This window comes from Strongylocentrotus purpuratus, unplaced genomic scaffold, assembly GCF_000002235.5.
Source record: "Strongylocentrotus purpuratus isolate Spur 01 unplaced genomic scaffold, Spur_5.0 spur5_scaffold_3, whole genome shotgun sequence".
Lineage (NCBI taxonomy): Eukaryota > Metazoa > Echinodermata > Echinoidea > Camarodonta > Strongylocentrotidae > Strongylocentrotus > Strongylocentrotus purpuratus.
Window position 1 is genome coordinate 18,960,724 of NW_022145609.1, and position 12,352 is coordinate 18,973,075.

General features: G+C 35.4%; 1 long non-coding RNA gene across 3 annotated transcripts; it reads left to right on the top strand.

Moving 5' to 3' along the window:
* The first annotated feature begins 1,898 nt into the window (after window positions 1-1,898).
* Window positions 1,899-5,055, top strand: LOC115928862. 3 transcript variants are annotated; one of them, XR_004066257.1, is made up of 4 exons: window positions 1,899-2,165; window positions 3,365-3,461; window positions 3,745-3,992; window positions 4,328-5,055. It is a non-coding gene; the product is annotated as an uncharacterized LOC115928862 (long non-coding RNA). The 3 variants fall into 3 exon arrangements; XR_004066258.1 differs by lacking the exon at window positions 1,899-2,165 and adding an exon at window positions 2,730-2,882; XR_004066256.1 differs by lacking the exon at window positions 1,899-2,165 and having other exon boundaries at window positions 3,084-3,461.
* The last annotated feature ends 7,297 nt before the right edge of the window (window positions 5,056-12,352 follow it).

The window sequence follows — 12,352 nt, forward strand, 5'->3', positions numbered from 1 at the left end:
ACTCGATCCATACGATTTGATGTATGCTATTGGTCGACATTTTCATTTTATTGGCTTCATTATTTCTCTATAGTTGACAAGAAAAAGTCAATTTTCTAACTCAATTCGCGCTATTTGGTGTATATTTTTTGTCAACAGGATTAGCAAAATCGACTGCTGGCGTACGGACGTGCATGACTCAGTCTCCCGACACCTACAACTCTACGGCGTCTGAAATGTGTTTAAACACTTTAGTCGAAATTTCTTGAACACCTTTTTTGGATATCCACTGTTGCTCATAAAGTTGGAAAAAATTGTTTTACCCCAATTTATGGAATTATTTTGACAATGAATATCAAATAGATCTAGATAATAGTATACATTCTCAGATTTTATTGAATAATAATTTGTCAGTGCTTGTTTTGCGTGACTGAAGTGAAATGCAATGAATTATTGATAATTTATTGCATTTTCTTTGTTTTTTTTCTTTGGGGGAACTGCCCCCTACCCTAGCCCCCGCTGGGTACAGTCATGGGTCGGGGGCAAAGCAATGGCCTTGTAACTGTGATTCCCCAGGATCAAAACCGTGTCGATGTCCTATATAAGTGCCCTTTTGTAGGGCACTAATCCTCATTACTGTCAGTTATGACTTAAGGGCGTAGGTCCCCTAGTTGATAACCATAGTAGTAAATTATTAGTCATTGAAATCTGAGATTGTATACTACTATCTAGATCTTTTAGGAATAAATCATTGTCAAAACAATTCCATAAATCGGAGTAAAACAACATATTCCAACTTTATGAGCAACAGTGTTTAAACCCTAACCCTAACCCCCCCCCCCCCCCCCCCCGCTTATTCACCGGCCGGCTGAGTCGGCGATACAAAATTTCCTTAAAAACTGTACTTACAAAAATAAAAAATAAAATAAAGTATCAATATGAATCCTATTCGAAGTGGCTTTAAAACAGGTAGGAATACTTTTAACCATCGTACACGTCTAGACGCGGATGTAGCAAAAGCTATAACTGAAAGAGATGTATTAAAGCATTAATATGTCACATTCCAAAGAAACATGAATCGGGATAAGTCGGTTTTTCTCATGCTAGCACAAAACTTGGTAAGGGTATGAATAATTTAGTTGTTAACTTAACATGAATATTATTTGGTAAATGGAGCTAACAACTAGCAACATGCTAATTCGAGGTTAGAACTCGAGTAAATCTTTGATCATTGCGCATTGAATGCAACCGACAAATTTGTGTAAGAGTGTATAACCAGGAAGCTGTAATGAATGGAGATCCCGTCCAAGAGGCCCATTTGAAATCATCCGTGGCACCGCGCGTCTTTTGTTTCCCCTACCGTAATCCCCTTAATCCCCCTCCGAAACCGTACACCTCCCTAGTAGCACTAAGTCCTCCCTTTCCACACACAGCCCAGCCAAGCGAGCACGGCGGCTTTCGCTTTGCCGGCCCGTACTTGGGGTGAATAGTGGTGATAACTTGACAACTTCTAGCCCTAAATAAATAAATGCGCAAACATATAACACAATTTCATTTAGTTCTTTAGGATTATAAACCTTTGGACTACCTTCCTAGCTATGTAAACATTTCGGAAATTTTCGGAAAATGTCAATAATTAGATGAGAAAATCATGATGATGAAGACCTTTCATTCGCTCTAACTCATGATTTCCTTGGTCGATTTCGCTGGTTGAAATGGCCATGTCTTCAGTAGAGCTATCCGAGAACGGAAAAAGCATTTGATGACTAATAGAAAGTTGCATTGGTCAAATGTTGTGAATTCTGTATTTTATATTTTATAGCTAAATACATCTTCACTGAACATGACTTAATTCGTCCCTGTTTTCACGAAGTGACGGTAGTGAGGAAAATCGCACATATTTTCACTTTTGATTTTTTTTGCATTTTTGGACATCATTCACTAATACCTTGAACCTCACAAAATTTCAGATCATAATAATGTCTAATTATGTCACTATGACGATGACGTAAACAAGAAAATACCTAGCAAAAGGATTTTCTGTTTTCACGAAGTGACGGCCAAGTACGCGCTTAACAGCCGTCAATTCGTGAAAACATCGTTTGCTCTTTTCCTGCTTTTAATGTTTTCACGAAGTGACGGTAGTGAAAATTTCGCAGTTTGGAACAGTCGCAGACCATGAAAAGGTGAGTTTTTAAATATTTTTTTTAGGTAAATTAATATGGTACACTCTTTTGATTCATTCTGATTCTTTGTAAGCCATAAATATATGTCCATGAGCACAGAAATGTGTGAAAAATACACCGCCGTTCCACATATCGCCCCATATACTTGTTTTCATGTAAGTGAATAAGGGAGTGAAGTATCATGTGATCCAAAACTAAAAAGATCAATTTATGTCTTAACAAATATACATCTAGACTAAATAAATTAGGTGGACAGTCTTTCTTATTTAGCTCCACACCAAATATTAATGCTATAGATCTCTCCGGAGATCTCTAAGGTTCTTTTTATATCTGCTTAAGTTATAAATATGAACAAAGTTTTACAGAAAGTTAGAAAGTAGAATCTAGAGACCAGAGTTTTACTTTTATTTTTTCAGTAATTTACTACTTAACTAATTATAAATTTGATTTAGAGTCTAGAAATCTAGTTACTCTAGATCATCATTTTATAATTATCAGTTTATGTCAGCCACTACTCATCAATCTAGAATCTAGAGATGAGTAGATCAGGGTCTAGAACAGACTGAGACCTTTCTTGTAAGGCGTGCCTGGGGTTTAAGAAACTTCAGGGCTCCAAGCCCAAGGCCAACATCAACATTGCCAAGGGCAAAGGGAGTTTCGAAAATTATCATCATGCTGAGCTGAGATGACCTGGGATGTAGCCCCTCCTGGTTAACTGTAAGGGAATTCAATGATTTGCCTTTTATGCAAAGAAGGACATGAATGAACATTTAATTAAAAATTGAAAATTAGATACGGTCCTGCCCTGAAAATGAATAAATGGCACCATCCGAAAAAGGAATACTTTTGTTTTGAGACTGAAGTAATCATGAGTAGTCTACCCAGGGTATGTGATTTAAAAACACCTCCCTGGTCTACCTTTTGGGGAACAATGTCCACATGTTTAGCTTAGTTTCTCTCATTATCTGTACTCTGTGTCTGTTATATTCAAAGGCAGCACTTTAGTACCCTTGGTCCCTCACCCTATACAAAAATTTGTTCAAACAATTGTTCTTGATACCAGCAAATGTTGCCCAACTCCACTTCATAGTTTAAAGAATTTTCCAAGCAAGCACCATACCATACCAGATAGTGTACATGTCTCACTACCTACACTTCAGTGGTAATGAAATTATGATGATGTTTTTGCTTTCACTTAGTTTCAGATGCAGTAGATACAATTTTCACTTGTATGAAGGAAGCACTGGGAAAGTACATCTACTTTTCAAGAATGCCACAGGCCAGAAAAAAATCCAGGTGAGAATAGTTTCATGATCTGTTCAAGAAAATCACACTTTAGCAGCAAAGTACTAAGCACACTCACTGCGTATGTGCATTGGGGTGGTTGTGTTTGGTAGGGACAATTGGAAAATTCTATTTTGGGGTAATAGGGGCAATTGAAAACTTCTGTTTGGGGTCAGTTATGCCTAGTAATTAATTTGATGTACAAAAGATAATATTGGATTCATTTCCTTACCTCTGCTTGCAAATAAATGAAAGAAAATAACTTGTAATTATTTCTTTCGTTCTACAAAATTAGATTGGATACGGGGACCGACATGCTGGTAAGATGGGTCCTTGATAATTCACTGAACACAGAGCTGCAGAATGTGACTTGGCATAGTGACCTAAGAGTGGGAGCGGTATGGAACCGTTGAAGCAATTCACCAAACACGTACAGTCAGAGCTGCATGTGTGACTTGGCATGGTGACCCTTAAAGTCTCCTGATGGCTCCGATTGCGATTCTGATGATGACCCATTGTCTATGCTTCTGAGCGAGTCAAAAGGTATCTTCTCTCCTTCTTGATTGTTTCCCAATAGTTAAAATTTTAGATATTCTTAATTGCTTTTAATGCTTAGGTCCCTTAGTTAAGGGAATGAGTGGTCCTATCGAGGTCAGCATCTAATTTTTGTTTTAATCCTTAACAAAAATTGCCAATACTAAGGTGATACCAACTTAAGTATTTAATTCTCTAATCCTCTCTAAAAGTTGGTACCAAAACTACACAAAATAATTTCGCCCAATCATATTGCACTGTAAAGTTTCCCTTTCATAATTGAAATTCTGATAATGGTTTTCTATTGATTGTTCTTTCTCTTATTTCCTTTTGCTTTCACGCAGTCTAGATAAAGGATCTTCGCTGCTTCAACCACTATTGCTTGGGTGACATACATGTGAAGAAATTTGAAGAACTGTTGTTGAAGAGCATGCTTGAGAAACTAGAATCAATTACATGATCGTTTTGACAATGCTTCAATGTTTCAATACCTCAATCTCTCTTTTATACTGTTTTATTTTAAACATTTTAAATATCATAAACAAAGCAAACTCCACTCATAATTGTAATTGTGTGTTGTAATCGCAATGAAATGGATTGATTATAAAAATCAATGAATTGATTTAAAGCAAACTGGTAACATTGTCCATGATTTCTGAAACAATGAACTGAATAGTTGTACAGGTGTCAGTTTTCTGTTACAGAATTGCAATGAACTCCTGCACACATAAATCTTTATTATTCAAATGTATAGCTCAGAACAGCTATTTATCAGGTATACCTACCTCAATCAGTAATGCATATTAGAGTTTTCGGTTCCATGAATCCTCATATCGTATCTTTGTATTGAAGAATTTGTTTATCTATTTTCTTTAAATTTTTGTATTCACAGGGGTTGATGCCTTCATTAGAACATGAATATAAGTTACATTTCCACAATTGATTTTTCTTTCAAAACACAATGTTACTAGTTCACATTTAATGTTTTTATTTTTTACTTCTATAGTCATTCTCACCATAATTGTATTTGGTACTTCAAACTATCTTATAATCATACAATATAATGTTGCTGTTTTGATGTCACATTCCAAAGAAACATGAATCGGGATAAGTCGGTTTTTCTCATGCTAGCACAAAACTTGGTAAGGGTATGAATAATTTAGTTGTTAACTTAACATGAATATTATTTGGTAAACGGAGCTAACAACTAGCAACATGCTAATTCGAGGTTAGAACTCGAGTAAATCTTTGATCATTGCGCATTGAATGCAACCGACAAATTTGTGTAAGAGTGTATAACCAGGAAGCTGTAATGAATGGAGATCCCGTCCAAGAGGCCCATTTGAAGTCATCCGTGGCACCGCGCGTCTTTTGTTTCCCCTACCGTAATCCCCTTAATCCCCCTCCGAAACCGTACACCTCCCTAGTAGCACTAAGTCCTCCCTTTCCACACACAGCCCAGCCCAGCGAGCACGGCGGCTTTCGCTTTGCCGGCCCGTACTTGGGGTGAATAGTGGTGATAACTTGACAACTTCTAGCCCTAAATAAATAAATGCGCAAACATATAACACAATTTCATTTAGTTCTTTAGGAATATAAACCTTTGGACTACCTTCCTAGCTATGTAAACATTTCGGAAATTTTCGGAAAATGTCAATAATTAGATGAGAAAATCATGATGATGAAGACCTTTCATTCGCTCTAACTCATGATTTCCTTGGTCGATTTCGCTGGTTGAAATGGCCATGTCTTCAGTAGAGCTATCCGAGAACGGAAAAAGCATTTGATGACTTATAGAAAGTTGCATTGGTCAAATGTTGTGAATTCTGTATTTTATATTTTATAGCTAAATACATCTTCACTGAACATGACTTAATTGTCGGTGCCACGCATGGCTTCAAAGCTCGATGCTTGCATATTTTTTTTTTTACAAAAGAGTGAATAGAGAACTTAGGGGAGTAGATGGCGTTGCGTAACATTTCGTACTATTTGGAATGCCAGAGAGGGACTGTGCATTGATATGGACAGCTGTTGATGGAAATGATGGCTGGAGAGGGTTACATTTCTTTTTGTTAAGCCAGGTTAATCTTGAATATTTTTCCCTCGGACAATTCTTTCGAGACGGTATCTCCATTCATTACAGCTTCCTGGTATAACCGAAATTTTAAGGTAATGTGCCGTATCTCAAAACACATAATTGTGATGTCCACTCAATCCATGTTGGTGTTGTCAAAACTACAGAATTGATAAAGCCGATCACGAAGACATTAACAATTCAACAAAATACAGTTATTTCTACAGTTTCGTGCGTCATCTATTGAAATATGCAGTACCTTTACTTAATAATGCGAACACGATTTCTTTAGGCGATACAATAGGAAACTATGACACATCAAAATGATTCCTCTGAAGGAATGTGGAATGAAAAGGTGTCACGCACGTGTTCCCCTCTAGTCGAATGGTAGAAGACAAGGGAAAACAAAAAGGGGAAAGAGAGAGAGAGAGAGAGAGAGAAAAAAAGAAGTTGAATGGAGCATGAGTATATACATGTAAAGGCAGTTCACCGTCCGGACTGTTCCCGTGTCGCATGCCCAAATTAGCTGAGAAAATAACACAACCTCACCGCCAAAAACGGAGACAGTCCTCACCTTTCATTCTTACCTTCGACGGGTGTTTAAGGGGTTGCGCAAACTGTGTCAGATGCGTTTAAATTGATGATTGAAAAACACAAAATGTTTAAAAAAGGACAGAATCTGGACTAACGTAAATAATGTAATACAATATCATTCTCCCTTAGCTCAGGTGTTTTGATTCTCTTTATTTCATACACATTGTGCAAGACGCACCCCCCAACACACATACACACCCCACATCTCTATCAGCCATTCATTATCTGGACTCACTCTGAGGCACTGGTTTCAGCTGTTCGTAAAAACCGTTCCTTTAAAAACGGAAACATCATTATAATTAGCGAAATCTACGAATCAATTGGTCATTAACGAATTAATTGGTCATTATAACTATTAAAAAAAAAAAAAAAAAAAAAAAAAAACGAGACACACATACATATTCACACGCACACTATTAACACGCATACTATTAACACACACACACGCACACATCCTCACACACGCACGTGCTTCCCTACATCCTCTCACACATTGGGTAACTGGCCGTCAAATAATTTCAATAGAAACTTCTTTACAGCAATACAAATTGACTGACTTCTGGTAGTAAATATTTCGATGACAATTGCCCGAATTCTATCAATATTACTAATTTCCTGCCCTAATCCTGGACCCAACACAGCCGAAGCCTCACCGACCTGCCTATACCCCTATTTAAAGGGATACGTTTCATTTCCATGATGGTCATGATGTGGTACTGGTGAGATAATTACCTTGACAATTGAATTCATCATATAAACAGGCATCATACAGATCACGGCAAATACTCACCTTTAACATGTTTAGAAGAAAGATTGATTTTGTTTTTTATTGCGTTTATACAAGGAGCATAATGTAAAATATAATTTGTGTGCTTGTATTCTCCATAACACAGTCAACAAGTATGTGAATCATTGCATTTCAAAAGACGTTATCTATTAGATCATTGTCCACCATTTCAGTATGTTACCTTCAGAATACACCAAGGATTCGAATCATCTTGAAACGGATAATATTCATTTGCTATGGTCTTGTATTCATTTCTTTTAAGTGAACAAAACGGTGTTCATTTGGGATTTGAACTTATTAAATATCATTATAATAATCAATCCGCATGAGTTCTTCCATTCATAGAAACTAATTCATGAGAGAAAGAGAGTGAATCTAGAAGCAATTGAAATTACGATAGCGAATTATTGAAAGAATATGTTTTTTCCTCAAAGCTCTTGAAAATTCATTTTAATAAAGAGACTTATCCTAAATAAAGTTTGGATAAGATGCTATGTGATAATACAAATGAACCTTAAAACACAAAAATGTAGAAGAGTTTACGTTATCTTAAGAAAGGTATAAACGTCTAAAATATGTACAATAATCAAATGTATTTGACTCTCTAGCGGAATCTAGGCACAATCCAGAAGCTGATGGTACATTTACTTATTTACACCTACGTGACACCGTCAAACCAACTCCAAACTGTCTTTGCAATCAGGGGTAATGTAATGTCCTGTTCGGTCTGGTATCAGTCCCGTTGGCCTGACTAAGGTATCAAACTAACAATGCAAAATGATAGAATACATCGAAATTTGAAGTGTTTTGGAACAAATGAATATCGTACACATAAACTTACACAAAAGTGATGTAAATGCAATCATATATATATATATATATAAAGAGGGAGAGAGGGTAAAAGGTGTTCTAAACTTAATAGTCTTCTTCGGAATACTTCGGAAAATGGCCAAGGTGTAAATGACTCTGTGAAAAGTCTAGAGCTTCGAATTTTTCAGACGTTTCACAAAATCCTTTATCAATTTTCAACTTGTTTTATATGTACATTTATATTATTATACATATCCACAGGGTATCGTTATACAAAATGAAACGAGAATTTGTTTGGCGACATGTTAAAAAGTACTCAGATATCATGAATAAAATTTCAGTGGTAAATTTGTAAAAGTAGCCCCTTATAAATTATTCCGTGAAATAAGCATAAAATTCGAATACAAATCACAAAGCTACGATCATTTTTGGTTAAACGAAGCTTTTTCTAAATGTTACCAGGAAAGTGCATTGAACAGCATTAGTGCACAATAAGCGAACGCAAAGACGTTAAGAATTAAAATTAATATCATTCACACACATTTAGGTAATTCAGTCCCTTTAGTCTCCGTTTCATATATGTGAAATAAAATAAAGTTACGTGGAAAAACCTAAAGGGTCAGTTAGGCAATCTACAAGACCTTCTGAGAATGGATGTCATAGAAATCAGTTAAAAGTATAAGGTATACACTTAATGTGTATTGATGCTCTACGCCGTGCACTCTTGGTGATGCGGCGATTACCTACATAAACCATATAAAATGTGAAATTATCAACTCTAGATTTTAACTTTAATTTCAGTAAGATGAATACAATTGACAATTGTAGTAAATATTGACGATCCTATCTTATGTTCTGCCTAGTATGGTCCATTAAGACTTCAGTACATAAACATGATTTTACTGTCCCGTATACCTGGTATTCATTCAAAACACAAAGCGAAGCAAATATAGCATACTAAAATGCTGAAATACAAAACAGTAATAAAAGTCTATGAGCTCGTTAAGTTGAAACAGAAACAATTTACTGCCATGTACTTTCAATTCCTTATGAAGTTATCATTACAAAAAACAAATGAAAAAACAAGCAAACCTAAAGTGAGGTCTGTTCACTATTCTAACATGCTACAAGTGATATAAAATAGAACAGCCAGATAACAACAAAAAATTGTCTAAAAAATAACTGATAAGTACAATTATACTATTACGATTTTTTTTGTTCATTCATGAAAGAAAGATCATAAATCCCGAGGAAATAATGAACAACAAACTACGTTTTGAGGATCAGAAATGTTAATTCAAAGGTAATATTACCTTACCTCTTTCGTATTAATAATTTCGAATTAATGAAATACTACCAAATGACAGAGGGTATAACGCATCCCTATAGAGAAAATGAACTAATAGCAAGGCATATTATTTGCATATTACATATACTTTTGAAAACTCAACTTCTAGGCCTACGTGTACAGTCAAGGAGCTATTGGGCACATGCTTTGCGGTAAAGAGAAAAAAGAGGTCTTAACAAGACATTGCGATAACATGCTTCATTTGTACTATGTATTAATCTTCATGCTAATAATGTAGCGTTTTATATCCCTTTTATTTTGCTAGTTTGAATATTTCTTTTGTAAATCTCTGAATAATTAACAAAGTACAATTTTTTCTTGAAATTTAAGAAATAAAATCAAACCGAAATACTATCATCAATATATAAAAGTAATACTACTAATTCTACTAGTTCTCCTATTGCTCCTACAATGGTACTCTATTACTACTATTGTGATTACTACTACTACATGTACTATCATTACTGTTATTATTCTTATTATTACAGAAAGAAAAAAACTTCCAACCGTTGACTGATAAACAGCCTCATTTTTATTCATGAATGAAATTTGTTAGATTCATGAATGAAGTCTGTTTGATTCATATTTGACGGACGTTCTTCATAACATATATCACAATTTATAATCAAGTTCAATATTCAAGATTTTTGCATTCAATACTCGCAACCTTTAGGGTTGAATTGTTACTGAATTTACAAATTAAACAAAAACATAATATCAATAAATTAGGAAATTTTCAATATAATGACAAATTCAACTACAAATTATTTTCGTCGTTGAATATGTATATATTGTAAATAAAGAAAATGAATGCTTTGTTTCAATTGCACAACATTGCACAGAAAATAATGAACAGCATAATAATACAGAGCATGAATAATTTAAAGTAAATATCAGCAAAAGTTATTTCACAGAATTAGAAGGTTGACAAAGACAAAGTACTAATCAGATCATGCACTCCACAAAGATTGACATAATTAAAGTGGTATTATACTACTTCTAGGTCGAGTGTACTCGCACTGATTTGACAATCATTTTCCATTTAGTTCTATTCTCCATGATCTTTGGGGGTTCCTGCCTTGGTAGACAGGTGTCTTGTTTCTAACTGGTCTATGTATTAAAGTCATTTCTGGGGGCCCTCTGGTGCGTATGCCCCTTGAGGGCTCCCAGAAGAGCACTTGTGAAATAATTTCATTGTTGCTCCTTAGTAATGACGTCTGAAACGGAGGCGGCGGTCTCTTTGCCTGTCTAAGATCGGTGTAATGTCCTTATACAACTCTATATTTGTCATATGGTCCCTCCAGTTGACATTTAGTGGTATAATAAAATGGGGGGAAAGAGAAGCAACTATTGATCAAGAAGTATTTCCATGAGGTAAAGAACATTGTCATGTAAAATTTATCTAGTATATATTACTAAATACAGCAAGAAGAAAATTAGTTTAAAATATTTAAAATACTATTTAAAAAACAATTACATATATGTTGGGTAAAAAAATCAATAACATATATATTTGGTAAACAACAAAGTACATTAATAAAGAAACAACATTACTAATTACTAATGTAGAAGAATCTAATGAGTATACAATTATTTACTGTTCAAAAGCCTTACTAAGAACGGGAGGGCACTTTTCTTGAAGCGCTCCGTGCGGCACTTCATCGGTCTGTATATATTTCACTGAATCCTAATGCTCTGAGCTCAGAGTGTCTGTGGTAACAGATGTGGAAAGTTCTTTTAGAGCGAGATTGCAAATTGCAAATACAGATTGTCAAGACGTTCTTGAAATGGAAAAATCCCGGTTACTATAAACGCATTTTCATAAGAGAGATAGTCTTGAATGAGGATAATGTGTAGTGATCTTCTTTGAATGCTTTCAATTACTCTTGATTGAGACGGTGTCAGAGATGGCGTCAGTACTCTAGTATTGGCATGATGTAGGATTGAAATACTGTGAGAAGATTTACTGTTAGTAGGCCAAATTTCTTCATACATTTTGCGACTTGCCTTTGACACAATTTTGTAAATATGAAGGTTCTATTTGAGGTCACTTTTAATTGTAACCCCTAACAAATTTGCGTCTTCACACATGCGAATGAGTTCCGTCAGCAACAAGTTGTTTTTGTTCTATGATCATAATCTCACGTGCTAGGTCTAGGAAGCCATAATCTACGAGTTTATCATTAAAATCTCTGTGTTTCTTGGCTCTTGGCTTTGCAGAGGCAACCGAAATACCAGGTCCCCTCATACATTTGGTTGGGTTTGGAACCTTTATATCTGTAGTCCAGCCTGCCACCCTGACATAGATCTGCTTGGCGATTGTGTTGAACGGTGTAGTCGTATGCCATTGTTCCCTCTTTCCACTCAGCTGAAGTTGCTCCCCAAGGCTTCCTTTTTGATCTTGATTCAATCCCTGAACTAGGTGTCTAATGAATGCGAGACTTGTCAGTTCGGACATGTATTTGCCTGTCAGAAACAAGGCGGTAAAGGCCACAATTAGAGTATTTTATCCCATATCAGCATGCTACGCAATGAGCTTCTGTGTTTGTAAGCATAAACTGAGATTCCTTTTTTATCAATATTTATAACACTCACACCAATGTTATCATTTATTATTAATATATTATACTTTCAGGTTATACTTATCGATTTAAAATGAACGCGACGTTATATTGAAAATACGTATGCTTTGATCGGCTTTGGACCAGAATCTGAGCATAGGAGTGTTCCGAAAATAATATTTTCGGGGGAGGGGA